Source organism: Ascaphus truei, chromosome 9 (genome assembly GCF_040206685.1).
Source record: "Ascaphus truei isolate aAscTru1 chromosome 9, aAscTru1.hap1, whole genome shotgun sequence".
Lineage (NCBI taxonomy): Eukaryota > Metazoa > Chordata > Amphibia > Anura > Ascaphidae > Ascaphus > Ascaphus truei.
The window spans coordinates 46,808,501-46,835,227 of NC_134491.1; positions in this window are offsets into that span (position 1 = coordinate 46,808,501).

Here is a 26,727-nt window from a genome sequence, read left to right on the forward strand (position 1 = left end):
TTCATCTTTACAGAGTGCGCATTTCCCTCCGTGGTTGGACTCATAGATACCAGCTTTTGCCACAGGTTGATCATTACCAGCTGGTTAATCTCCAGAGTCCTGTCCCTGAAGGAAAGCAGCTCTGGCAGATTTGGCAATGATCCCAGATGAGTAAGGATGTGGTCCTCTAACTCCCTCAAAGGAACCCGCCATGCAGGTACACCTGCTGTTTAAAAGAGCACGGGGCTCAAAGTTTTGTATTTGCAGTCTGTGGGGTGGGGGGATTATGATGACAGATGTAATGTTTCCTAGGACCTGCAAGTGTGGGCACAAGAGGCTGTCTGGTAAGAAGGGAGCCCATTAATCAGTATTGTCGAAGTGCCCAATCCATCCATAGATTCAATGGGGATATTGCCCTCCCTCCCATTCCCATTGAGATACACCTTTACACAAGTGTATGAGCGGCAGCCAGCATACACATAAAGATAACGTGTCTACTGCCAATAATGTCTGGCACAGCCCTAATATACTGTATGCCTTAATGCAGGGGTGCGCAAAGTTTTGACCCTGCGCCCCCCTGCCTGCTCACCTCCCGGCTTGTGCCCCCTCTGGCGTCAAATGACCCCCGAGTGTAATTTGACGCCAGGTTACCATGGCGATGCCGAAGACCAAGGAAGAGAAGCTACAGAGGCCTCGTGCGGTCCCCCGGCATTTAATTTAAATGCCTTGGGGGAGAGCGCGGGGCCTCAGTAGCTGCCACGCCCCCCCCCCCCCCCTGGAAAATCTCCCACCCCCCCTGGCGGGCGCGCCCCCCACATTGCGCACCCCTGCCTTAATGTCATACACATAAAGCACTTTACCCCACACTTCCCATACAGCTGAGCCTCTACACCAGCCATACAGTGCTGGTGCCAGTGCTGCCATTTGCAGCTGCACCCTGGGCACAGGATGTATTAGGAACCACAGCACTGAAGCTGCTGCAAGGTGCAGGAGCAGAGGGGCAGTTACTGCTTGGGCCATAGCCAGGGCAGCAGATGTTGAAGAATCAAGACTGTGGGGAGTGCAGTTGCGCTTAGAAGCAGCCTGCTGTTCCTTATTTCCATGTGTAAAGACAAATTGCTACGAAGGGGACCTCTAGGAGGGGCAGTAGAGGAGTGGTACAGCCCGAAGCGCTTAGCTGCAGCCTCAGGGTAGAAAGGCTGCAACACAAAAGGGAGAATCCATGCGTTCTCCACAGGGGGTGGGGCGGGGGGCAAAAACACCAAACAGGTCACCTTTTCCCTCTCCCCACGTGAGCACGCACCCAAGCTGCACTTCTGACATTGTTTTAACTTCTTAAGAGTGTTAGAAAAAAGGGAATAAAAAGCCCAAACTAAAAATAAAGGATAGGATAGAAAGTGGAGACAGGCAGTTAGAAACTGGAAGCTATTAAACAGCCCGGAGTGCTGATAGATAGGAAAGATAGTGTAGCCCTGTGTAATTTTGGGGTTACATGCCACTCTCTTCTGTGCAGTAATCCCTGTTAAGAGGTCAGGTTTTCCAGAAGTTATCATGGAGGTTTGCCCTCAACCCCCTGTGATGTGTAGTGTGAAGCAAAGGAAGTGACAGCATGCTCTGTGTCCACTGACAGTGACACAGGGGTGGGTCTTCTGGAGCTATATAATACGGATCACTTCCTAAAGTTCATGTGTCTGTCTGCAGTGTTCTGTTCAAGTTGGAGCTGAGTCAGGTTGTGCAGTCAAGTGTTGCAGAGTGTGACAAGCTGACCCCACACTGTGTCAGGGCTCTGCACAGATTGTGGCCCTCCCTTAGGGGAGAGGTGGCAGAGATATCCCTGTCTCTATTACAGAGTCAGGAAGGAACTTCCTTGAGGTGGGCAACCGTGAACATGTGCGGCTAAGTACCGGTCGCTATGATGGGCAGTCTGCCAAGGAGGATGTTAATAAAGATGCCCTTGATTCAAAGAACCTTCTTGCCTGAGACTGGAGTTAATCAGGGAGATGCTGTACCTAGGGATTCTCTTCCAGAGACTCCTCCCTGCTGTCATGGGGATCTGGAAGAGATGGAGGCGCTGTACCAACTGTGAGTAGAACTCAGCACTACCTCACGAGCCAGTCCTGGTGTATTCCCCAATACCATCAAGCGGGAGACTCAGGAGTCCTGTGAGCCAGCAGGTGCACCACACGACATGACAGGGGGCAGTTTTCTCACATAGGGGCAAGGATCAGAAGGGCCTGGGAAACACTGTTACAATAGGATGATATTAAAGTGCATGGGCCCTGTAGTGGAGACAAACAGCTTGGAATTTGGAAGCGGATGTTAAAGGAGCAGAACATTTTGTTTGTTTTTAATAGGTGAGAAGCTGGGGGGTTTCCAGAGCTGAGCCGCGTTCATTTCAGCTCTGGGGACCCTCTGCTCACCGAGATACTTACCTCCATAAGGGTGACGGTAGCAGCATTGAAGGTTTAAAAGTCCTGGCCACATGAGCCAATAGGAAGGCACAAGGGATGACGTCATGGATTCCTATTGGCCCACGTGACGCAGGGCATTTAAGCCCCCATAATGTTCTCCACACACAGACCATCCAGAGCTGCTGCAGGCACCCCCTATGCAGGAAAGTACTGTATATTGGGAAGCAGGGGGTCTCCAGAGCTGAAATTAAAGCAGTTCAGGTCCGGAGAGACCCTACTTCAAACCTATTTAATGGCTTTTATTGCCTGCTTCACACTGCAGTTAAATATTAAAACTAAAAAACACGCCCAAAAGTGAAAACTGAAACCTTCTCTAAGCCTCATTACGAGGATTGTGACAGAGCGATGGAACTATAATATCTTGATTTAGATAAAAAGGTGAGACTATGTTTTATCTGAGCTCAGGTACAATCCTCATAACTATCTCGTCATGATATGTGATGAAGTATGGGGGGACTAAAGAAAGAGGCTGAGGTTCGCGGACTCTAGCTGAGCTAATGGCAACCAGAAATACAGTCTCCTGATGAAGAATGAAAAGGAATGCTCTGCACAGGCTCAAATGGACCAGATGGTACGTCTTCCAGCACTAGATTTAGGTCCCATGGTGGAACTGGGGAATGTCATATTTTTCTCTTCCGATTTCAGCAGCTTGCTGGCTTCTTTCAAGGCTTCAAGTGCCCTTTTGTATCTCAAAATATGACACTGCGGTGGCGTTGTCTGAGAGGATGTGAACAGGGGAATGACGGACGTCGGTTTGTAGAATACCGTCTTTGTTACTGACCGTAATTCTAAGCTGTTTATTGGCAGTCATATATATTTCTTTTTTTCTCATTGATCTTTTTAAGTTTTCTAAGCATGTTGTATGCGACATGAAACATTCACAATAAAGTGAAAGACGAGACAAAAAACAAATACATACATAAGTATAGAATTATACAATTTCCATACATAGTAAAGTATTTAGATATTGTATTTTCAATCCAATTATCTTTACCCTCTACATAATCCTTGGACATGGCCAATATCCTATATCCTTGTGACCTAGCAGCATTTTTGGAGTTTCTTGACCCTTTGCTCCCATCCATTAGAGCTTGCTGAATACTTAGGCTGCGTCTACCCTGCCACTGAGCGCGCGTGGCACGTTTACTTCAGTGAATGTGAATCTGCCCGGCCACGCTCATGCAGCTCACGCACACTCGTGCATGGGCACGTACGCTCTCCCAAGCTCAGCGCTTGGGGAGACAAAGAAAATAGATTTTGAAGTGCGCTCAGCAGCAGTCAATGCATGCCACACACAGCACACAGCATACAGCCACACACAGCACACAGCCACACACACACAGCACACAGAAATATCCCCGATCCACGTCCCCCCGCTCGCGCTTGCAAAATTCTGCAGGACAGCCTGAGCTCATGTTGGAGAGTTGGTGACATCACCGCTCTCAAGCATGAGCGCGCTCAGTGGCAGCGTGACCGCAGCCTTAAGCTTATATTGATCTCCGCTTTGTTTATTCTACTTTCCATTCATCTCGGTCGGCCCCACTATCTACGTCCCTCAGAGATTTGTCCCAGAAGGCTCCAGGGTCTGTGTTCACATGCCTGTCTGATCACATCTATGTCCTGTTGTGGTATTGTGTCAATAAAACGGTTCTCACTTATTAAAGAATTTCTCAATTTTCAGTTATTTATTTGTCTCTGACTCTATTTTATCTAACATCATTAACTTTGCCAGGTAATCCTGAACAGCGTCTAAAGTGGGGGCATGAGAGAGTGAAGAGTTCAACTCGGTCGGTGCTCTCAGAAAACCACACCCTACTGTCAGGTTATCTGACCTGCTTCAATTAACTCCTCAATAAACAGGTTTAAAAGGCCAGAAGTAACTGCCTGTCAGTGTTCCTGCTCCAGCAAGAGTGGAGGGTCAAAGGATGATTGACTGTGACCGGTTGGAACTGAAAGCCAGCACAAAGTTCCAAGTCTGCAAGGACCCAGGCTTTATGTTCCCAGGGGGATTTACCTGGGAACAGCGGGGGCCTAAAAACCCTGCACTAACGACAAGCTTGCAAAGAAGCAGGGCAGGAGTGGACCAGGAGGAGCTTCCTGGGAGCAGCAGGACTGCAACGCCTGCAACTGAAGATTGCCTGGAGAAACAAGAGACACCGGACCAGCACTTTCATATAAGGACTTTTATATTGTTCCCAGATGTATCCTATGTGTTTTTAGAGTGGCAACTAGCCTAGCTAGCCAGTTGGTTAATTAGGGCCCTGTCCTGTGTAGTAAATCTCCCCAAGGTGGAGTAGACTTTATTTTTAAGTTTTATTTTGGCTTAAAGTGACGGTGTACCAAATATTTTATGTTTGCTTGTGTTGTAAATAAACCGCCCAGGGCTTGTTTAACCACAAGTAGTGCATGTGTATGTTTCTCTGACCTCGCCTACAGGCCAGCTCCTTCACAGGGGCGTGCAGGTTTAATCCATTTTACCATTACAGATTTTCTCTATCCCTTTGTAGTTGATATCAAAGACAGAATATGCCCTATGCATAATCTTATACTCCATCTCCCTCTATTCCTCAGGGATTATTATTTTTCTCATACGTTTCATTCTCTCCAGTAATGGGTCAATTCCCTCTATCTCTGAGAAATCTCTAATCCATCTAGATAGCACTGTGTTTAACTCCTGGTCATAGTTGTTTTTTTTATCTCTGACCCAGTTATAGAATTCTGAGAAAGAGCAATTAGGGCTGTTGGACCTTTCAAAAAAATCTAACTCATTTTGGCAGTCCTTTTTCTTTGGCGTACCAGGATCCTTGTGTCTGTATGAGAACCCCAACTTTGAAGACTTGCGTTTAAATTTTTTCCAGTGGTGAATAGTTATGGGCTTTCCTTGATACAGTAGGTTGCTGGATTTTGTCCATCACTTCAGACAGTCTGGCTTCCCTTTAGAATCTGATCCTTTGATTGAGGTCTCCGAAATGTCGGTCACAACTGGTTAAACATTTTTTGCTGTTAGGCCCTTGCATGAAAAGGTGCCCATGGAATCATGTCCACTGTTGAGAACATGAGACCCAATATCTTCATGTAAGATTGGGCCAAAGGATTCAATATTTTCAGGAATTTTTGACCTTATTGCAGATCGTTCTGGCTTTGTGGGGTGGAAGGGAGATTTTTACCTCCTTAGTGTTGCTGTTTGCGCTCAAAAAAATCTGATCTTTCGTGAGGGTGACAAGGAAGACTTCTGGATATTTACAATCCATCCAAGGGTCTGAAGTGTAGATAAAACCATCTGCACATGTTCGTTTGCCTCCATGCTGGGGGTGGCTGCTATGATCCAATCATCTAGATAAAGCAGGACACAAATGTCCTGTTAGGGAGATGGGCTGCTGTAGTGACCATGATCAAGGTGAAGGTCAGAGAAGCATCCCGAATGGCAAGGCTTGGAACTGGTAGTGATTGCTGTAGAAGCAAAAAAAAAAAAAGATCAAGGCCATGTAATCTTCATTTTGGAGAACACTGGGGACCGATTGCAGAGACTCTATCTTGAAATGCCTGATATTCAACCAACAGTATACTGCCTTGAGATCCAGTACCGCTCTGTAGCCTCCGTAGCTTTGCAAACTATGAACAGAAGGGAAGAGATCCCTTGTTTTTCTTGGTCTTTGAGAACTATAGTAATAGCTGTGTTGGTCAGAAGATCTTTAATTACCTCCCCCAAGGCTATTGCTTTCAATGGATCCATAAGAAATGTTGATATTATGAACTTCTTTTGGTGTCTGCCTGAATTCTTGATGGTTTCCCTTACCAGCCTCAGGTTTAACTACACCTGTTTTTGAAGCTCTTATCCCACAGTGGAATCAGTTGAGTTGCACTTAATTGAAGAGGTGTTGTAGAAGTCATGATGAGGTGCTCTCTAGACCTGGCTACAGATCATCTGTACAGCAAAGGCACTGATTGAGCCACCTGTGCTGAAGCAGGGATGTCCTTAAAACCTAACCTGTTGGTGGGCCCTTGAGGACTGGAGTTGGCCACTCCTGGCCTAAGGCATTCACAAAGAACGCAGATACATTTTTGGCAGGTAACCTGAGATATAATCACAAATGAAGGTATGACGGGGAAAGGACAATGGGGAGAGGAAGAGGTGTACATAGGACAGCATCTGGTAAAGAGAAGGATTCGGGAGAGGGGTGAAGCAGTGTGCATTCTGTACATGGAGGGCTGAGTATAAGGACAGTGTTCCCATAGAGACAGAGTATGTATATAAAGGAGCTCAGAGCTGGAAAGTGGGAGATGAGAGAGCATCTTTGGGGTCCAGAGTCTGGAAATATCCATGCTGTCATTCTTCAATGACCCTCAGAGTACTTTATAGCAATGGCTCTTTAATTTCACATATTGACTGAGCAGTTTCGCTTAAAATCCCAAGTAACCAAGTCACTAGTGAACTATTGACCAGTGTTTTTACCAAACAAACACTTTAAAAATATTTTACCAATAAATAACAAAAAGAGCATACCTCCTAAGTGGTGCTAAGATACCTTACGATCCATTCAATTGAATGATTTCATGGCAGAGAGAATGTAGAAAACGTTTTTAGCAAATAGATGAAACAGTAGCAAGCTTTGCGGGAACCTTCCGAACGGGTCACAGTACACTGCTGCGGTTCAACATTTAACATTTTTATATAAGGGAAGATTAATCAGAGAATAGAGTAGTATGTGGTTTACAGGTTTCTTTAGCAGAAGTTTACGCGAGCGACGCGAGTTTTTAGTGTACAAAGCAACGCCTTGTACTCTATCATTCGGATGCACTCCTGAGGTTTATCTGGGAGCTGAGCATACACAGATCCGAGATGAGAGAGATGTCCCCTGCAGACGGATGTGTCAGTCATCACCCTCACACTCTGACATTATTGACTTCTATGCCACTTACTGGAGGCTGCAGGTTTGTTCCAAGAATTCAATCTACTCTGTAAAGAAAAGTCCCCATAGTTTATAAAAAGGAGTAATCTGCTGAGGACCATCTTTGGCTCCGTGACCCGCCGCCCTCCTGACACCGAGCAAGCAGCATGCCTGAGAAGCAGATGAAAAACCTCATTAGCTTTAGTATTAGCTCAATCAATACACTGAAGGAGGCGAGTGGGAGAAGCCCACGTGTGTTTGCAGCTCAGTGGCAGTGAGGCGTTTTGGGTTCAAGGCATTTGATTTCTATCAATCATTTCATTCTGTGCTAGAGCTGCCTACATATAGATTATAATAAGACAGGGGTGTTCAACTCCTGTCCTCAAAGCCCACCAACAGGTCAGGTTTTCAGGATACCCTACTTCAGCACAGGTGGCTCAATCAGTGGCTAACCTGACCTGTATGTGTCCCTTGAGGACTGGAGCTGTCCACCCCTGTAATAGGACAAACAGCCACACGAGCAACTCCGTATCCTGCTGTGAAGCTGGCTGTTTTCAGATTAAATTTGCAATCCCCCCTTAATATTTCAATGATCCAATAACTATTATTAATTGGTTAAATCTGACTGACACTTTTATCCTCAAAATAAGTTTTTTAAATCCATTCATTAACTTATGTTTTCCCGGTAACCAGATGTCTTCGAGGGTTTTTACATTCTTTATCCATTCTTTCCTACATCGGGCACACTTACACCCTGCACTAATTCCATTTGTTTGTGGGAAGTAACGATGATGTAATCATTAGCCAAATCCAGCTTTCCACCCCATTTTACGGCAGCTCCCCTAACCACTGGACACTCCCACATGTCCAACGCCAGGACATATGTTGCAGATCCCTCTGGAAGGGGTCAGGTGCTTTTTGGTAAATTAACTAATCAAGCAGCTTCCATCTTCTGAAATTCTGTGTACATTTTAATCTATATCTATATTTTTGAAAACATTGTATGTCCCTGTGTCTAGGGGCAATCACATTGGACCTTTGGCCTATCACTCTGCCTCAGGCCAATGAGATGGCTCCCTTGGCCCGCCCGCCCCCGCACACCTCTTATTGGCCGGTGTGGTCTAACAGTGTCTCACACACCCCTGTGCCCCCCTCACCGCAAACCCCCCGCCCCCCCTCACCGCAAACCCCCCTCACCGCAAACCCCAGCCTCCCTGGCGCCAAGCCTCCTCCACCTCACCTCTCGACACGCCGCCAGCCAAACTCACGACGCCTCCCGCCGAATAACCGCAGCCTCTCACACGCCGTCGCCTGCCCAATCGGCTCTTCTCCTCGGGGCCCCGTATTACCGCCGGGAGCGCCAGCAAGCACGTAACCTCCCCCCGCGGCCGAGCCGGGAGCACCGGGTGGCGCAAGCAGGTACCCCCCCCCCCCGCCCCCGAGGCCAAGCCGGGAGCACCGGGTGGTGCAAGCAGGTACCACAACCACCCCACAAACCCTCCCCCTGCAGCCGGGAGTGCCGGGGGGTGGGGCACCAGCAGGTACCACCACCATTCCACCCGCGGCCGAGCCGGGAGCGCGAGCAGGTATCTGTTACGCCGGTGCTGCCCGCAGACCAGACCCGTCCCCTGTGCTGAGGTGGGACGTAGGGATACACGCACCCGCAGCAAAGGGAGCGTGTCCGGAGTGTGGTGTTATTGTTGCCAGGCCAGGTACAGTAGTGAAGACAATACTTGCCGGTACCGGTAGTAGAGAAGGAGTAGTTATTGCCGTTGCCAAGGTCAGGGATGCCAGAAGTCACAAAGTCCAAGTAGAGCCAAAGTCGAGAGCCAGAGGGGGTAGTCGTCCAATCCGCGTCAATACCTGAGGAGTCACTGAGAGAATAGTCAAATGCTTCCATACAGAACTATGTCGAGCGACTATGTCCCTGCGGAGAGGGAGTGCTTTGTGTGGGAAGCGAGGAGAACGCCGATTCCTGACAGTATCATCATCATCACCACCACCACCACCCCCCCTTCGCAGCAGGGAAGAGGAAAAAGCAGAGGGGGGGGCACACAACAACAAACTGACTGACACACGAACTGCCGGTCTGAAACACACACACACACACTGACTGACTGACACACACACACACACTGACTGACACACACACACACTGACTGACACACACACATACACTGACTGACGTGCGCACACACACTGACTGACGCGCGCACACACACAGAGTGCCTGAGACACACATACTGACTGACGCACACTGACTGCCTGACATGTGCACACACACCCTGGCTGACGCACACACACACACAGACACACTGACTGTCGCACACATACACTGACTGCCTGCCACGTGCACACACACACACTGACTAGCTGACACACACTGCCTGACGCACACACACACTGAATGACGCGCGCGCACACACTGACTGATGCGTGTACACACACCCTGACTAACGCACACACACACAGAGTGCCTGAGACACACATACTGACTGACGCACACACACACACACACTGACTGACGCACACACAAGCACTGACTGACTGCCACGCGCACACACACAACCCCTTACTGACTCACACACACACAGAGTGACTGACGTGCACACACACACACCGACTGCCTGCCACGCGCACACCCCCTGACTGACGCACACACACACCACCTGACTGATGCACGCACACACACACCCTGACGACGCACGCACACACACACACACACGACTGACGCACGCACACACATACACACACTGACTGACGCACGCACACACACACACTGACTGACGCACGCACACACACACTGACTGATGCACGCACACACACACTGACTGACGCACGCACACACAAACTGACGGATGCACGCACACACACACTGACTGACGCACACACACACACACTGACTGACGCACGCACACACACACACTGACTGGCGCACGCACACACCCTGACTGACGCACACACACAACCCCTGACAGGGGCATGCACACACACCCTGACTGACGCACGCACACACACACACTGACTGACGCACGCACACACACACACACTGACTGACGCACACACACACACACACACACACACACACACACACACACTGACTGACGCACGCACACACACACTGACTGACGCACGCACACACACACACTGACTGGCGCACGCACACACCCTGACTGACGCACACACACAACCCCTGACAGGGGCATGCACACACACCCTGACTGACGCACGCACACACACACACTGACTGACGCACGCACACACACACACACTGACTGACGCACACACACACACACACACACACACACACACACACTGACTGACGCACGCACACACACACTGACTGACGCACGCACACACACACACTGACTGCCTGACACAAACTGACTGCCTGACACGTGCACACACACCCTGACTGACGCACACACACACACACTGACTGACGCACACATACACTGACTGGCTGACACACACACACACACTGACTGACTGACACACACTGACTACTTGACACGCGCACAAACCCTGACTGACGCACACACACACACACACTGACTGACGCACACATACACTGACTGGCTGACACACGTTGCCTGACGCGCAGACACACAGACTGCCGCACATACACACACCGACTGACACGCACACACACACACACACACTCTGACTGACGCGCACACACACACAGACTGACGCGCACAAACACTGACAGCCTGCCACACACTGCCTGATGCACACACACACCCGGACGCGTGCACACACAAACACACACATCGACTGACGTGCACACCCACTGCCTGCCGCGCACACACACACCGACTGATGCACACACACACAAACACACACACACACTGACTGACGCGCTCACACACACACACTGACTGACACACACACGCACACACACACTGACGCGCACACACACGCACACACACACACACTGACTGACGCACACACAAGCACTGACTGACTGCCACGCGCACACACACAACCCCTTACTGACTCACACACACACAGAGTGACTGACGTGCACACACACACACCGACTGCCTGCCACGCGCACACCCCCTGACTGACGCACACACACACCCTGACGACGCATGCTCACCCACACACACACGACTGACGCACGCACACACACACACACACACACTGACTGACGCACGCACATACACACACTGACTGACGCACGCACACACACACTGACTGATGCACGCACACACACACTGACTGACGCACGCACACACAAACTGACTGATGCACGCACACACACACTGACTGACGCACACACACACACACTGACTGACGCACGCACACACACACACTGACTGGCGCACGCACACACCCTGACTGACGCACACACACAACCCCTGACAGGGGCATGCACACACACCCTGACTGACGCACGCACACACACACACTGACTGACGTGCACACACACACACCGACTGCCTGCCACGCGCACACCCCCTGACTGACGCACACACACACCATCTGACTGATGCACGCACACACACACCCTGACGACGCACGCACACACACACACACACGACTGACGCACGCACACACACACACACACACACACTGACTGACGCACGCACACACACACACTGACTGACGCGCTCACACACACACTGACTGACGCGCGCACACACACACACACTGACTGACACACACACACGCACACACACACTGACGCGCACACACACACACACACACACTGACTGATGCGCACACACACACACACACACTGACTGACGCGCACACACACACACACTGACTGACTGACAAACACACACACACACTGACTGACACACACACACTGACTGACACACACACTGACTGACACACACACACTGACTGACACACACACACACACAGACACACACACTGACGTACATACACACACACACACTGACGTACACACACACACACACTTACGTACACACACACACACTGACACACACACACTGACACACACACACACACACACACTGACACACACACACACACACACCCTGACACACACTGACTGACTGACGCACACACACACACACACACACACACAGACACACACACACTGACGCACACACACACTGACTAACTGACGCACACATACACACTGACTGACGCGCACACACACACACACACACACACACACACACACACACACACTGACTGACGCGCACACACACACACACACACTGACTGACTGACTGACACACACACACACACACACACACACACACACACACACACTGACTGACACACACACACACACACACACACACACACACTGACTAACACAAACACACACACACTGACTGACACACACACACACTGACTGACACACACACACACACTGACACACACACACACACACACACTGACTGACACACACACACTGACTAACTGATGCACACACACACACTGACTAACTGATGCACACACACACACTGACTGACGCGCGCACACGCACACACACACACACTGACTGACTGACGCACACACACACACACACACACACACACTGATGCACACACATACACACACTGACTGACGCACACACACACACACTGACTGACGCACACACAAACACACACTGACTGACTGCCACACACACACACACACACACACACACACTGACTGACTGACGCGCGCACGCACACTGACTGACGCGCACGCACACACTGACTGGTGCGCGCACGCACACACTGACTGATGCGCGCACACACACTGACTGACGCGCGCACGCACACACTGACTGACACGTGCACGCGCACACTGACTGACGTGCACACGCACACACTGACTGACGCGCACATGCACACACTGACTGACGCGCACATACTGACTGACGTGCACACACACACACTGACTGAGGCACACACGCACACACACACTGACTGAGGCACACACACATGCACACACTGACTGAGGCACACACACACGCACACACTGACTGTGTGTGTGCGTCAGTCAGTCTGTGTGTGTGTGTGTTTGTGCGTCAGACTGACTGACGCACGCACACACACACACAGAGACAGACTGACTGACTGACGCACACACAATGACTGACGCACACACACTGCATGAAGCTGTAAAAGGGGGGGAACGGAGCTGTAAAGGAGGGAGGGGGAGGGACTGGATTGATGTGAACGAGGGACAAACAGAGAGGGGGGAGACAGGGGAAGAGAGAGGGGGGAGGAGAGAGGAGAGAGAGAGGAGCGGGAACATTACATCCCGGCCAACGCCGGGTCTCTCAGCTAGTCAAAACTATAGTTGCAGGATTATTAGTTGAAGAACATTTGCATTACTGCAAACACATATTTGTGGGTAAATCACTCAAACCAGGTTCGAAAACATCAAGTTTGCTACAATCCCAAACTATAAATACATTTTTTTTTTAAATTTTAAGTATACATCTTAGAAAACACTGCAGTGATAAAACTGGTGATCTCAGGGCTTTCTCTCTGTATGGGGTGAGCAGAAAAACCACAGAACCCCAAGTGTTCTCCTTAAATACTCATTAAATGAGATTATCACCAGTAAAAGGCATTTCAATGATTTACAGGTTATGTAAACAGTGCAGCATTTATTCTATCTCCCAGCAATACACGGAAGGAATGTCAGGGGTGAGAGTGTGAGGAGGTTCTCTCCGATTCTGGGGACCTTGAAGGTTACTGTTTAATATCAAATATGGGGAAGATAAAAAGGCCATTATGGCTTCTTTTTTCAGCATGCCAACAAAAGCAATATAAAATGATCATAAACTGTAGGATAATCCTCTGTTGATCTCCATGCTGACTTGCTAGATGTCTTCCAGCATGGTATATAAAAATTAAATCTGCACAAAATAGAACGTAGCAGTAGCCACCGCCTGTTCTGCTGCATTTTCACGATAGATACCATTAAATAAAACCAGGCTTTAGGGATTTGTATTAAATAAATCCACATTCAGGATTAAATAGATTACAGGAAAAAAAACTGAACTAAAAGTTCCCAAATGTTGGTCCTTTGTTTTTCAGTTGTTCCTAAAGAAGAACCCGCCATTTTTAAACTAACAGTTACTCTAATATATTAGAGCAGGGGAGTGCAAATTTTCCCCGCTGCGCCCCCCTGCCTGCTCGCGCCCCCCTCCTTACCTTGTCTTTGGCGTCACGTGACGTCACATAGCCCCCGCGGTGTCATTTGACACCACGTTGCCATGGCGACGTGTCACCAAAGACAAGGTAAGGGACGTTGCAGAGGCGTCACGCGATCCCCAGGCATTCATTTACATGCCTTAGGGGAAGAGCGCCGGGCCTCTGCAACCACCGCGCTCTCCCCCCCTTCAAAAAAATCTTGCACGCGCCCCCCAGTTTGCGCACCCCTGTATTAGAACAGAGAAAGAAATGAAGGAAAGTTAAAGCAATATGTGCTGATATCTATAAATCTGGTGCTGCATTACAGAGGGATCAGTACTGGTGATTTAGCAAACAGTTGCAGATGTAAATTCCCTGTCTTTTGGGGAAAATCTAAACTGTGACAAATTTCTCAAGGAAATACAAAATAATATAAATTGAGGCTCTTGTCCCTGGCCATTTGCTGATTTCTCAGGTCACCTGTTTTTTTTTCATGCTGTTGTTATTTCAGCAATTGTTTGCCTGGTTGGTGTTAATTTTAGGTTTAGTGTAAAATAAGTCTGAAAATTACGAGTTGAGCACATTTTTGCATATAATATATTTTTTTGTGTTTATTTCTGCCATGTTGGACATGAGACCCCTGGACCTTACCTAGGTCAAGAGGATTCTGGGTAAGAAGGCAGAATACTTCGAATACTTGGCCAGTGTGAACCAAGCATAGGAGGCAGGATAAAAGAGCCATCACAGGAGTACACATCAGTACAAACCGCCTTGCCAAAGACTCTTAATGACTCATCACACACACACACACACACAGACACACACACACGGTAAGAGGACTGGGACGTGCGCAGAGACTGCTAGAACGTAAGAATGATGTCGTGTGACAGTTTTTATCAAATGAAGAAGTATAACACTCTGAATAAGATTACATTATCTAAGAACCAAGGTGCCGGTCTCCATCACTCCAGCACAGAGCTGTACTATTAATCCTAATTGCTTGCTGAGGCTTAAATAAACAAAATCTTCTTTGAGAAACGTCTGCGTCAGACTCCACTTCCCTCATGACAATTTCTTACTAAATTGGAAATTCACATTTCACACGAGATGTAAACATTTTTTGTGGATTGATCAGCTGCCTGGGTTCACCCAATGGCCACCTTTTGAATAAATCCTACAGTCAATGGAACGCAACAACTACAATGTAACCGTATATTATTAAGGGTAACATTGTCTATTGTAACAGCTTTCAACTCTGCCACAGTCTCCTGCTGGGAACACTGCAAGAGATCTGTTTGTGATCATTTTTGCCAAAGCTCGTTCACAGCTGGGCTCAAAAAGAGGTGTCAGAGCCTTCTATAGCACCCACAGGAAAGGGAGCGCAGTACAATAAAACTAATTAATAATGACATTGAGGGTTTTTTAAAATGTAGTATTATCTAATACTACAGAACTGATTTATAAATAATATATATATATATATATATATATATATGTTTGCAATGCTCCTATGTCACATAGCCCTGTATATACATTATCACAAAGTTCTGGCAAATGTCTAAATTATGCAGTAATCTGCTGGAAATGTTTCACCCCCAAACAATGTGAACTTTCTCTAAATCTCTGCAGAAACATGAAATTGAGGAAACGTGACAAAACGTTGCAAACTGAACTCAGAGACCGTGGCCCGTGGCCCCTCTCACCCACCTGAGACAAACCCCATTAGGAGAAATAAAAATCGGTGAATTCAAGAGAAGAGCATATTTTCGGTGCAGTACATGGGGCCGTGTCAGTATTACCAGCCTAGGTCCGTAGCATCATGCGATTCCAATCTAATGCATGTTTTGTAAGTCTCACCCCAGTGCGTCTTCATAACATAGGAGTGGGATCAAGTCTTGCAGTGATGATCCTTGTCTGCAGGAGGGAAGGGGGTGTGTCTCTCTCACTGGCCAACACCGCTGAGGACCGGATTGGTGGTGACGTCACTGAGGGCGCGTCATCTAGGAGGGACTCATAGACTCTAGTAGACGTGCACGCTCACAGGGGCGTGCACGAATGCGGTAATGACGTCACACACACCCGTTTTGTGGCGCGAAATTTGATTATTGTAATTCACGTATGTGAGAGTGTATAAAAGGGTCCCCCAGTGTATTGTACCATACTCCTTGATAAAGCACTGTGTTGTGTGAAACGCGTAGGAGGGTTTACACCTCCTTGTTTGTCATGTGAGATTGACAATAAAAATATATTTTTCTATTTTTATAAACCTGTGTCCCTGGGCAGTGCGCTGCTTTGTGCATTTCTTGCATGTTTTTTGCCTTACAGTGATGTGGAGATAGATTGGTAATACATATTTTACAACATTTAGATAAAACAGATGTGTGTCACTTGCTATCTTTCTTGCTCAGGAAAGCTCCTTATGCAATTGAATTTCCTCCATGTATATAGATTGCTACAGTATATAGTATCAAAATGGTTCTTGCTACTCAGAACACTCTCATATCACTTAGAAGAGATCATTCTTTGATCCACAGCTAACTTGTTTTTTCCTGTGTTGCTACGGCTTCTTACCGCAGGGTTTTTTTTTTTTTTTTAAATGCCATGGTGCAGTAAATGGTTCCCCATTAAAGGAAGACATGTGGGTTACATGTTAGAAGAGAGAGATGTAATGACAGACATGCTTTTTATCTGCTACCTTCGGTAGCGTGTGGGTGCACAGATGTGTCTTATCACATTAGATTTGCAGTGGTATAAAATCCGGTGGTAATGATTCCACAAAAGATAAAGTCAGCTGTCCGTCAAGAATTAAATACGCATCAGGCCATTGATTTCAACATCTGTGAAGTGGTATTTGCTTTCCAGAACCATCCTGTTCCCGGGCTCCAAACCACTCCCGCCACCAACCAGTTGAAGATGATTGGATGGTTCTGAGACGGATAAATGGGGTCTCCAAAACCCAATCCAATCTGGCCAGTGTTACGGTCCAGTTACACTATTAGAATGGAAAGGGAGAAGATCTATTTAAAAGAGACTGAGATGTAATATTTTAATAATAAAGTACTCGCACCCCAGCCCTGTTAGTACCATCACACTGTGATCACGGTGGCAGACCTGGTAAGAGTCTATTTGATGGAGTTACGTTAGAAATATAATTATTTGGTTTCGTCCTTTTCAATGGAAAAGGGCGTGTGGCTACAAACATCTCCGAACTCCACCCTCTGTTAGGGAGGCAACTCACTGCTTCACCCACCTGGCTGGTTATTAATAGACTGTTAGGAGTTGGACCTGGGAGGTCATTTGAATCCAGGTCAGAGAGCTTTGAGGACCCCACAAATTTAGCCATCTCCCTCTTTGCCATTGGGATACCAAGAGGCGTCACCCTGTGTGACAGGGGCGGCCAACGTCAGTCCTCAAGGGCCACCAACACGTCAGGGTTTCAGGATATCCCTGCTTCGTGGCAGAGCCACTGATTGTGAGTTACCTGTGCTGAAGCAGGGATATCCTGAAAACCTGACCTGTTGGTGGCCCTTGATGACTGGAGTTTGCCACTCCTGCTGTATGACATCCTGGAACAGGAAGCCCCTGTGTCTCATGCCTGCAGGAGGACTGCACAAGCCAGATTGCATATAGACATATGTCAAACAGCAATGTCATCCCACTTCAAGTTACATGGAAGATACATCGAGACTGTGTGTGCGTGTGCGTGTGTCTCACAGTGCTTGATGGAAGTGGGTTTTTGGGCTTCTAACATGCAATTTACCATCCTACCAGAAACAAATCCAAGTTGATTGGTCCTTGTCACTGTGTGGTGTTATCTGTGTTATGTGGTTATCGATGTACTGCTGTATTTTAAGACACTTGAAGTGTTTTCCTGTGGGAGGCGCCACCAGGACGGTACAGTATGTTCTGCAAAGCAGGGGCAAAATCTCATTAAAATGTCAGCAGCACAACTGTCAGGTTCACTGCTTCAATGGGCATTATTAACTCCTTTATTGCTGGGCTTCGTGCATTGATCTGGTCGGATATTAACAGCATATCTCTGCTGCCTTTACCCTTATTACAATGTATCAAACTTAAATATACCAATATGTGTCACCTTTAACACAAAACAGGCAGTGATCATGTTAACCCAGGTGTGGGCAACTCCAGTCATCAAGGGCCACCAACAGGTCACGTTTTCAGGATATCCCTGCTTCAGCACAGGTGGCTCAATCAGTGGCTCAGTCTTTGAGCCACCTGTGCTGAAGCAGGGATATCCCTAATACCTGTCCTTTTGGTGAGCCCTTGAGGACTGGAGTTGCCTACCCCTGGATTAAACTCCTGAGGCCTAGAGATGTTGGAAGTGGTCCAAAATGCAGTAACGACATTGTAACCCTTTTTTGTTCCCCCAAATGCAATGCTACATATTTCACCAATATGTCACAAGGATTTTGGAGCAACAAGGCCAGGCAGCGAGGGAAACATTGAGCAAATCAGCATTACAAATGAAATTGCATTGCACTTAATACTTGGGGAAGCACTCAGCCGCCATTTTCCCCCCCGGCAACTCAAAAAGTCCTCATTTTGCATGACTTTACACATCTCCTTTACTAACTCCTTTCATTATCAAGTAATAATTCACGTTAAAACCGATATCTGCCTGCAACACAATATTTGCTGCTGTATGCAGGTCTTTTCTGCAGATGCTCTCCTCTGAAGCATCCCTCACAATACAGAGGCAATGTGAGTATTTGTTAATAGCAGGATTGATGGGCTAATATTCTCTGGAATTAATAATGCACGAACAGCCTTCTCAAGAGGCCACGATAGATGTACTTAGCCGGAGCACATCTCCTCCTGCAGGAGAATGGCCCTTGTGTTGATGAAAGAATGCATTAAAGATCTTAAAGCGGCAAAACATGCTGTTTTCTTTTTTTCTTTTCCTTTTTGCCTTCTTTTATTTTTTTACACAGGATTAAAGCAAGGGGGCCCCGGAACTGAACCCCCATTCATTTCAGCTCCGGGGACCCCCTGCTTCTGAAGATACTTACCTCCGTAGGGGGTGCCAGTAGCCGCTATGCTCGGCTAGAAGGGTTCACGTTATGGCAGAGTTTCAACACTCCGGCGCCCTGCGGGCCAATAGGAAGCCGTGACGTCATCAGGCGCGGCTTCCTATTGGCCTGCGTGACGTAGAAGATTTAAACCCCAGCTATTTCAGCCGAAGCGGCTACAGGCGCCCCCTACGGAGGTCTGTATCTCGGGAAGCAGGGGCTCCCCAGAGCTGAAATTTATGGGGTTCAGCTCCGGGGACCCCCTGCTACAATCCTATGTTAAAAAATGTAAAACAGCATGAACTTCTCCTTTAAAGATGCATTCACCCTTCCAACCGCATGCTTCTATCATGGGCCCTTCTCCCTTTACAACCAGTTAACCCCATCACTTCAAAAGTGACCTGAATTGCATTGTGGTTCCTGTGCCAATGTGACATGGAGGGTGACATTTTGCAGCTCTCGGCGTGCCTACGAATTGTTCCCGTCTCTTCATTTGTCTTGTGCCCTTAATGCGGAAGGGGAATTACAGTTCTGTCTAAAACACTGATCTGATAAAAAAAAAAAAAGACAGCAGCCAGATACAACGTTACAGAAAAAGCCCTGAGAGCGCGACAATCACTCCAGCTTCTGGAGGCTAAAAGGTAGCCTCTCCTATTTAACCAGGTGCCTCTCCCAGAGGCTGCGTGTGAAGAATGAGAGAAGAGCGCGTGTACAAGGTGCCCTGACATCCATGTATTTCCCAAGGCCACGACAAGTTCAATACACCTGCATGAAACAATGATTTGGTGGTTAATATGCAGGTAATGAGGCTTTGCTGGATAATGCTTAGTCATTTATTCTCCACTCACAGGCACATGGTATTAAACATATGCTTATATATCGAGCAATAAATATGTCATTTAAAGGAACTTTAATTCCTGCAATATTAAATCTGAATATTATCTTAAAACCTCCACTGCCAGAAGGGCCAGCAATGTATTGATTTGCAATGGGAAGACCCCCTGATAGAAAGGTAGGTTTAAACACTGCATACATACACCGAAAAGAACATTTGGACATGTTGAGATGATTCTAGGGTCCCGATTTAATTGTATGTGAGGCCATCTTCCCCTTTGCCCTGGAAGGTATCTGCCCCATTAACATGAATGACACTTAAATCTTCTTGTGCAAGGGAAAGGCGGTTTCACATTTTATTGAATAGGGGATAGAGAGTGTGCATTGTGACAAACTGACAAGAATATAATAAAGATATAATTAAACAAGATGTTCCCATGACTACCACAGTAGCCCAGCGTTCCTTAACCTTCTTTTTAGGATACACATAGGGTTCACAGACGGCTTCTCCAAAAATACTGGACACAATGGTTAAAGATGCGACACACGAGAGACACACACACACGAGAGACACACACACACCTCTCTTCGCTCTCTGCTCCATGCTGTTTCCTCCTCTCCTTGGCTCCACACTCCTGACACCTCCTCCTGATTGGCTGCATTACCAAGCAGCAGCCAATAAGGATGGGCGAAGCTGCCCAGGCCCCTAGCAGCAGCCCTGCTCTCTCCCTTTTCGGGGAAATCCCGTGGCCGCTTAAGCCGGTCAGGTCACTATGTCCAGAGAAGGAATACCAGTCACATACATGTCCAGAGAGGTAATATCGGACACATACATGTCCAGTATTACCTCTAATGTTTTACTGGACAGTGTCCAAATACAGGGCAGTCTGGTTCAATACTGGACACCGGCAACCCTAGATACACCCACCCACACCTTGTTTTAGGGAGAACCAGTTCACACCACCTGTGCTTGGTAACTCATTGTTTACTCCTAAAATCTGGTGTGGCCGAGGCGTCCTGAGGAGAAGGGCGAGAAACACTTGAGGTAAATATTTTGTACATAGATTGTACTGTGGCTAATTTATGGGACTACATTCTTATCTCACTTGTACATTGTAATTTGGGTGGCTGGAGGTGTATGTAGACCAGGGGTCTCAAACTCAGTCCTCAAGGGCCACCAACAGGCCATTTTTCTTATGATATCCCTGCTTCAGCACTGGTGTCTCAATCAGTGGCTCCGTCTTTGACTGAGCCACTGATTAAGACACCTGTGCTGAAGCAGGGATATCCATAAAGGGTGGCCTGTTGGTGGCCCTTGAGGACTGAGTTTGAGACCCCTGATGTAGATTTTAAGTTTTGTTACATTCCGTTCTCATTTTCCCTTTGGATATGAGGAGGGCGGTGTAGCGGTAACATCCTGGGGGAAGGACGGAGTCCTTTATCTTCATGTTTTAGAATTAGACTAAGATTGGGTACGGTAAGGGTTTCTTGTGCTTCTACATGGAGTACATTTAGTCCATGGGATCGAGCAAAGGTTCTCCCAGAAAGTACTCCGCTTATTCTGACCAGGCACAAAGCGTGGGGATCAGTTTCCTTTAGTTACATGACCAGATTCCCTTCCTGTCTGTCATCCACATGCTATTTTCTTCCAATTTCCTGGACCACCTGCTAATTATCCTGCCAGTTTCTGTAAGCAGATGGAGCAGTGAACTTTATTAAATAAACAGCAGAATGACTGTACTGTGTTTCCTAGGATATAAACCGCGTATAATCCCCTCTAGATTGCTCCTTCCAGGTAAAAGTTATCAGTAAACAGAGTGCTTAAAAGAAAGTAGTGCACATATTTCTCTGATGAGCATGACCTGTAGTTCAGCGCGTGCAGGTGGAATTTCCTGCGTTGGAGAACGGCCTTGGAGAAGCTATTAACCCGTAGGACTGTGTCAAGTCAACAGTGCCACCCATTTGGTAAGGTCTCCATCACACCAGTGTCAGGCAGGTCCCTGCTGCGTGAGACCTGATGATGGGGGCATGGCTGGGGGTGAAGGTGGCATCACCGATCACTGTTTAGGGGGTTATTCATTAAACGGTCATAGTGCCAATATTAGTGGGTTTTTCTGTGAAATGGATAGTGCTGATCAGCACTATCCTAGTTTAATGAATAACTCGTTAGGCATTGATTATAGTGGGTGCGCGCGACGGAGCACATGGCGTTGCGCGCTGTCAATGGAGGTGTGCCGGAGGCGTTACCAGGCTGGTTCACCCTCATTGGTTGAACCATTCACGTGACACCGTTGTTGTGCTAAAAAAACGGGGGGGAAATTGTCGGCTCAAAAATCTGCCGCGTGGTCGCTCTTCATCGCTCGCACACTATGGCCGGCCAGATAGTGCAGCAGCTCTTTGCTCGTGCAGCTTGCACTATAATCGTGGCTAAAACCAGAGACATAGCATAAAACACAGACAAAGCTCAGTGCACATCCAGAAAAACTTATATACGGTACAGTGCCTAAATATACATGTATAAATAACTAATAAATAAAATGGTCTTTTAGTTTAACATTTTGGCCAAATTGTTGTAAGCCCTTGAGCCAAACTTCACGGCAGACCACGTTCAAGGGTCCCTACACTAATATAAATTCTTAATAACCTGTGCATTGCCAGGAAGAATGATTTATAATAAATCTGTCAATATGAGTTGCAAAAGTTCTAAGTCTGATTGAAGCTTTTATTAACCTGTACATTACCAGGAAAAGCACTCTGCAATAGATTTGTCACAATCACACTGCATGCAGGCAAGTTCCCCTGAGAGTGGGAGATGCCATGGAGTGAGTTTTTAACCATTTAAATGTGGGAGGGAGTGAGCTTCAATTGGATAGGAGGTTGCCACCCTCCAAAACAGCCAAGACTAGCTGCACAAGAATTATAAAACATACAGAACACCTACAAGCTCAAATTGAACCCCCAAAATACCCACAACATATATATAAGCATATAAGTTTCACAGAGGAGTGCTACTGAGCATGGCAATTTGTATTTAAAACCAGAGACATAACATAAAACACAGACAAAGCTCAGTGCACATCCAGAAAAACTTATATACGGTACAGTGCCTAAATATACATGTATAAATAACTAATAAATAAAATGGTCTTTTAGTTTAACATTTTGGCCAAATTGTTGTAAGCCCTTGAGCCAAACTTCACGGCAGACCACGTTCAAGGGTCCCTACACTAATATAAATTCTTAATAACCTGTGCATTGCCAGGAAGAATGATTTATAATAAATCTGTCAATATGAGTTGCAAAAGTTCTAAGTCTGATTGAAGCTTTTATTAACCTGTACATTACCAGGAAAAGCACTCTGCAATAGATTTGTCACAATCACACTGCATGCAGGCAAGTTCCCCTGATAGTTGGAGATGCCATGGAGTGAGCTTTTAACCATTTAAACTTATATACGGTACAGTGCTCAAGGGCTTACAACAATTTGGCCAAAATGTTAAACTAAAAGACCATTTTATTTATTAGTTATTTATACATGTATATTTAGGCACTGTACCGTATATAAGTTTTTCTGGATGTGCACTGAGCTTTGTCTGTGTTTTATGTTATGTCTCTGGTTTTAAATACAAATTGCCATGCTCAGTAGCACTCCTCTGTGAAACTTATATGCTTATATATATGTTGTGGGTATTTTGGGGGTTCAATTTGAGCTTGTAGGTGTTCTGTATGTACTATAATCGTGGCCTTAGTCTCCACTCTCCCATCACCAGCAGGTGGTGATTATTCCCTCACCTCCTCTGGAAGCCTTATACAATGACCCCTAAGCTTGCAATGTAAAACACATACCACGTCACAACTATTCAATTCTACATTGACCACCCTAGCAGCAGCCCTGCTCTCCCTTTTCGGGGAAATCCCATGGCCGCCCAAGCCGGTCAGGTCACTATGTCCAGAGAGGTAATACCGGTCACATACCTGTCCAGAGAGGTAATACCGGACACATACATGTCCAGAGAGGTAATACCGGTCACATACATGTCCAGAGAGGTAATACCGGTCACATACATGTCCAGAGAGGTAATACCGGACACATACGGTACATGTCCAGAAAGGTAGTACCGGACACATACATGTCCAGTATTACCTCTAATGTTTTACTGGAAAGTGTCCAAATACAGGACAGTCTGGTTCCATATTAGACACCGGCAACCCTCGATACACCCATCCACACCTTGTTTTAGGGAGAACCAGTTCACACCGCCAGTGCTTGGTAACTCATTGGTTACTCCTAAAATCTGGTGTGGCCGAGGCGTCCTGAGTGGAAGGGCGAGAAACACTTGAGGTGAATATTTTGTACATAGATTGTACTGTGGCTAATTTATGGGACTACATTCTTATCTCACTTGTACATTGTAATTTGGGTGGCTGGAGGTGTATGTAGATCAGGGGTCTCAAACTCAGACCTCAAGGGCCACCAACAGGCCATTTTTCTAATGATATCCCTGCTTCAGCACAGGTGTCTGAATCAGTGGATTGAGACACCTGTGCTGAAGCAGGGATATCCATAAAGGATGGCAGTTGGTGGCCCTTGAGTCATCTTCTCGGTCATTCTTTCAAAATTGGTATTGGGACGGTAGGGGTAGATTTGGCTAAGTTGAATGAAGGTTAAGCCCACCACTACCCCTACCTGCCAATAATAAGTAGTTCTGTATACTGTGCCCACGTTGGCCCACGATGCGTTGTGAAGCCTGGTTCCAGCACTTCAGGGACCAGGGGTTAACTTTGCGTTCAGGATGGAATGCTGCGAGTTTCATGTGACCCTTCTCATGTAACAAAACTTATGTTTCCTTTAACCCACCAATCAATGGGCCAGGTAACATTGGAGGCACCTGCTATTGACCCTCCCTATGTGTATCTATGATGTCACCATCAGGGTATAAAGGTGGGGAGGGTGGGCCCAGTTAGAGCCAGTTCTAGTCATATGTCCCACAGTTAATGCTTTTCGTATTAGGTCCCAAATATCCTGTGTCACTGGATAGTGATCCATCCCGGGCACGTTAATGTTTTGGCCTCATTTATCAGGAACAAAAGATGACGCTTAAAAGTAACTAGGGAGGTGAAACCAGGCACGCTACAGTGTACAGTGTGTATCATTAGCACTATGAGCTGGAACCCTGATGAAGGTGCTTGTATGCAACAAAACATTGATATGGGATGGCCAACGCCAGTCCTCAAGACCTGCCCTCCCAACAGGTCAGGTTTTAAGGATATCACTGCTTTAGAACAGGTAGCTCAATCAGTCCATGCTTCAGCACAGGTGGCTCAATCAGTGGCTCGGTCTTTGACTAAGCCACTGATTGAGTCACCTGTGCTGAAGTAGGGATATACCTAATACATGGCCTGTTAGTGGCCCTTGAGAACTGGAGTTGGCCGCCCTTGCTTTGGATGTATCAAGACTTCGTTGGGCTATTAAAATGACTTTCATTTTATTCCATTGATGCTGTGCTTTTTTGGCGTGCTTTACCCTGGCTTTTTGATTATTCCTCTTTATTGACCAAGATACGTTTTGCCTTCGCACCCTCCTTTGTTGCTTTTGAGATTTGGGGCATCCCAATTTGCTGGATTCCGATTTATTTTCCGCTGGAGGAGCTCTTCCACAAATACAAATATTACATGGAGATGTGACCGATCCACTCATCCTGGAATATTCCTTCCCTTTGCCTTTGATACCAAGGTCCAGCAGACTTCAAACTTGCAATCTTCCTATTTTCATGTAAGATGCTATTTTATGCCTGAAGAGATTCACTTCAGAAATAATTCCCCGTTCCCTTGAAATTAACTGTTTCATTTCTGCAGAAGATTCCATCAGACCCCACTGCACATTTTCCTCTGGAAAGCATCCGTATCTACCGTGAATATTAATTGGGGGGAAAAATTGTTAAACCCCCACACTGCAACACAGGTTATTGAAATCCCTTTGACATTTTCAGGGTTAGCTGTAGTTTCCATCTGTTCTCTTTGTTTTTTTTTGGTGAGCTCTTCCAGCAGAATGAGACAAATCATTTTCAGTGACTCCCACATAGATTTTCCTGTCACCATTGGCTTTTTCAATACCCTCTATTAACATTATTTCTCAGGCTTAAATATGTATAGAGTACAAAACATCTAACTAATTAAATTAAACGCGTGCACCTGATCTGATTTCTCCCGTTCCAAGTTTATTGCAAAAGCAAAGGTGGCGGTTTTTGTCAAGACCGACTCTTCACGTCACGGGCCCATCTGGAAGTTCAGCGATCTCGTAATGCACATGAAATTGAGGCTGGTAATTTAAATTAGCTTTAGAAATAGTTATTTTCTGCTGTTTCTCTAAAGACTCCAGGTCACTGGGGCTGCTTGAGAATAG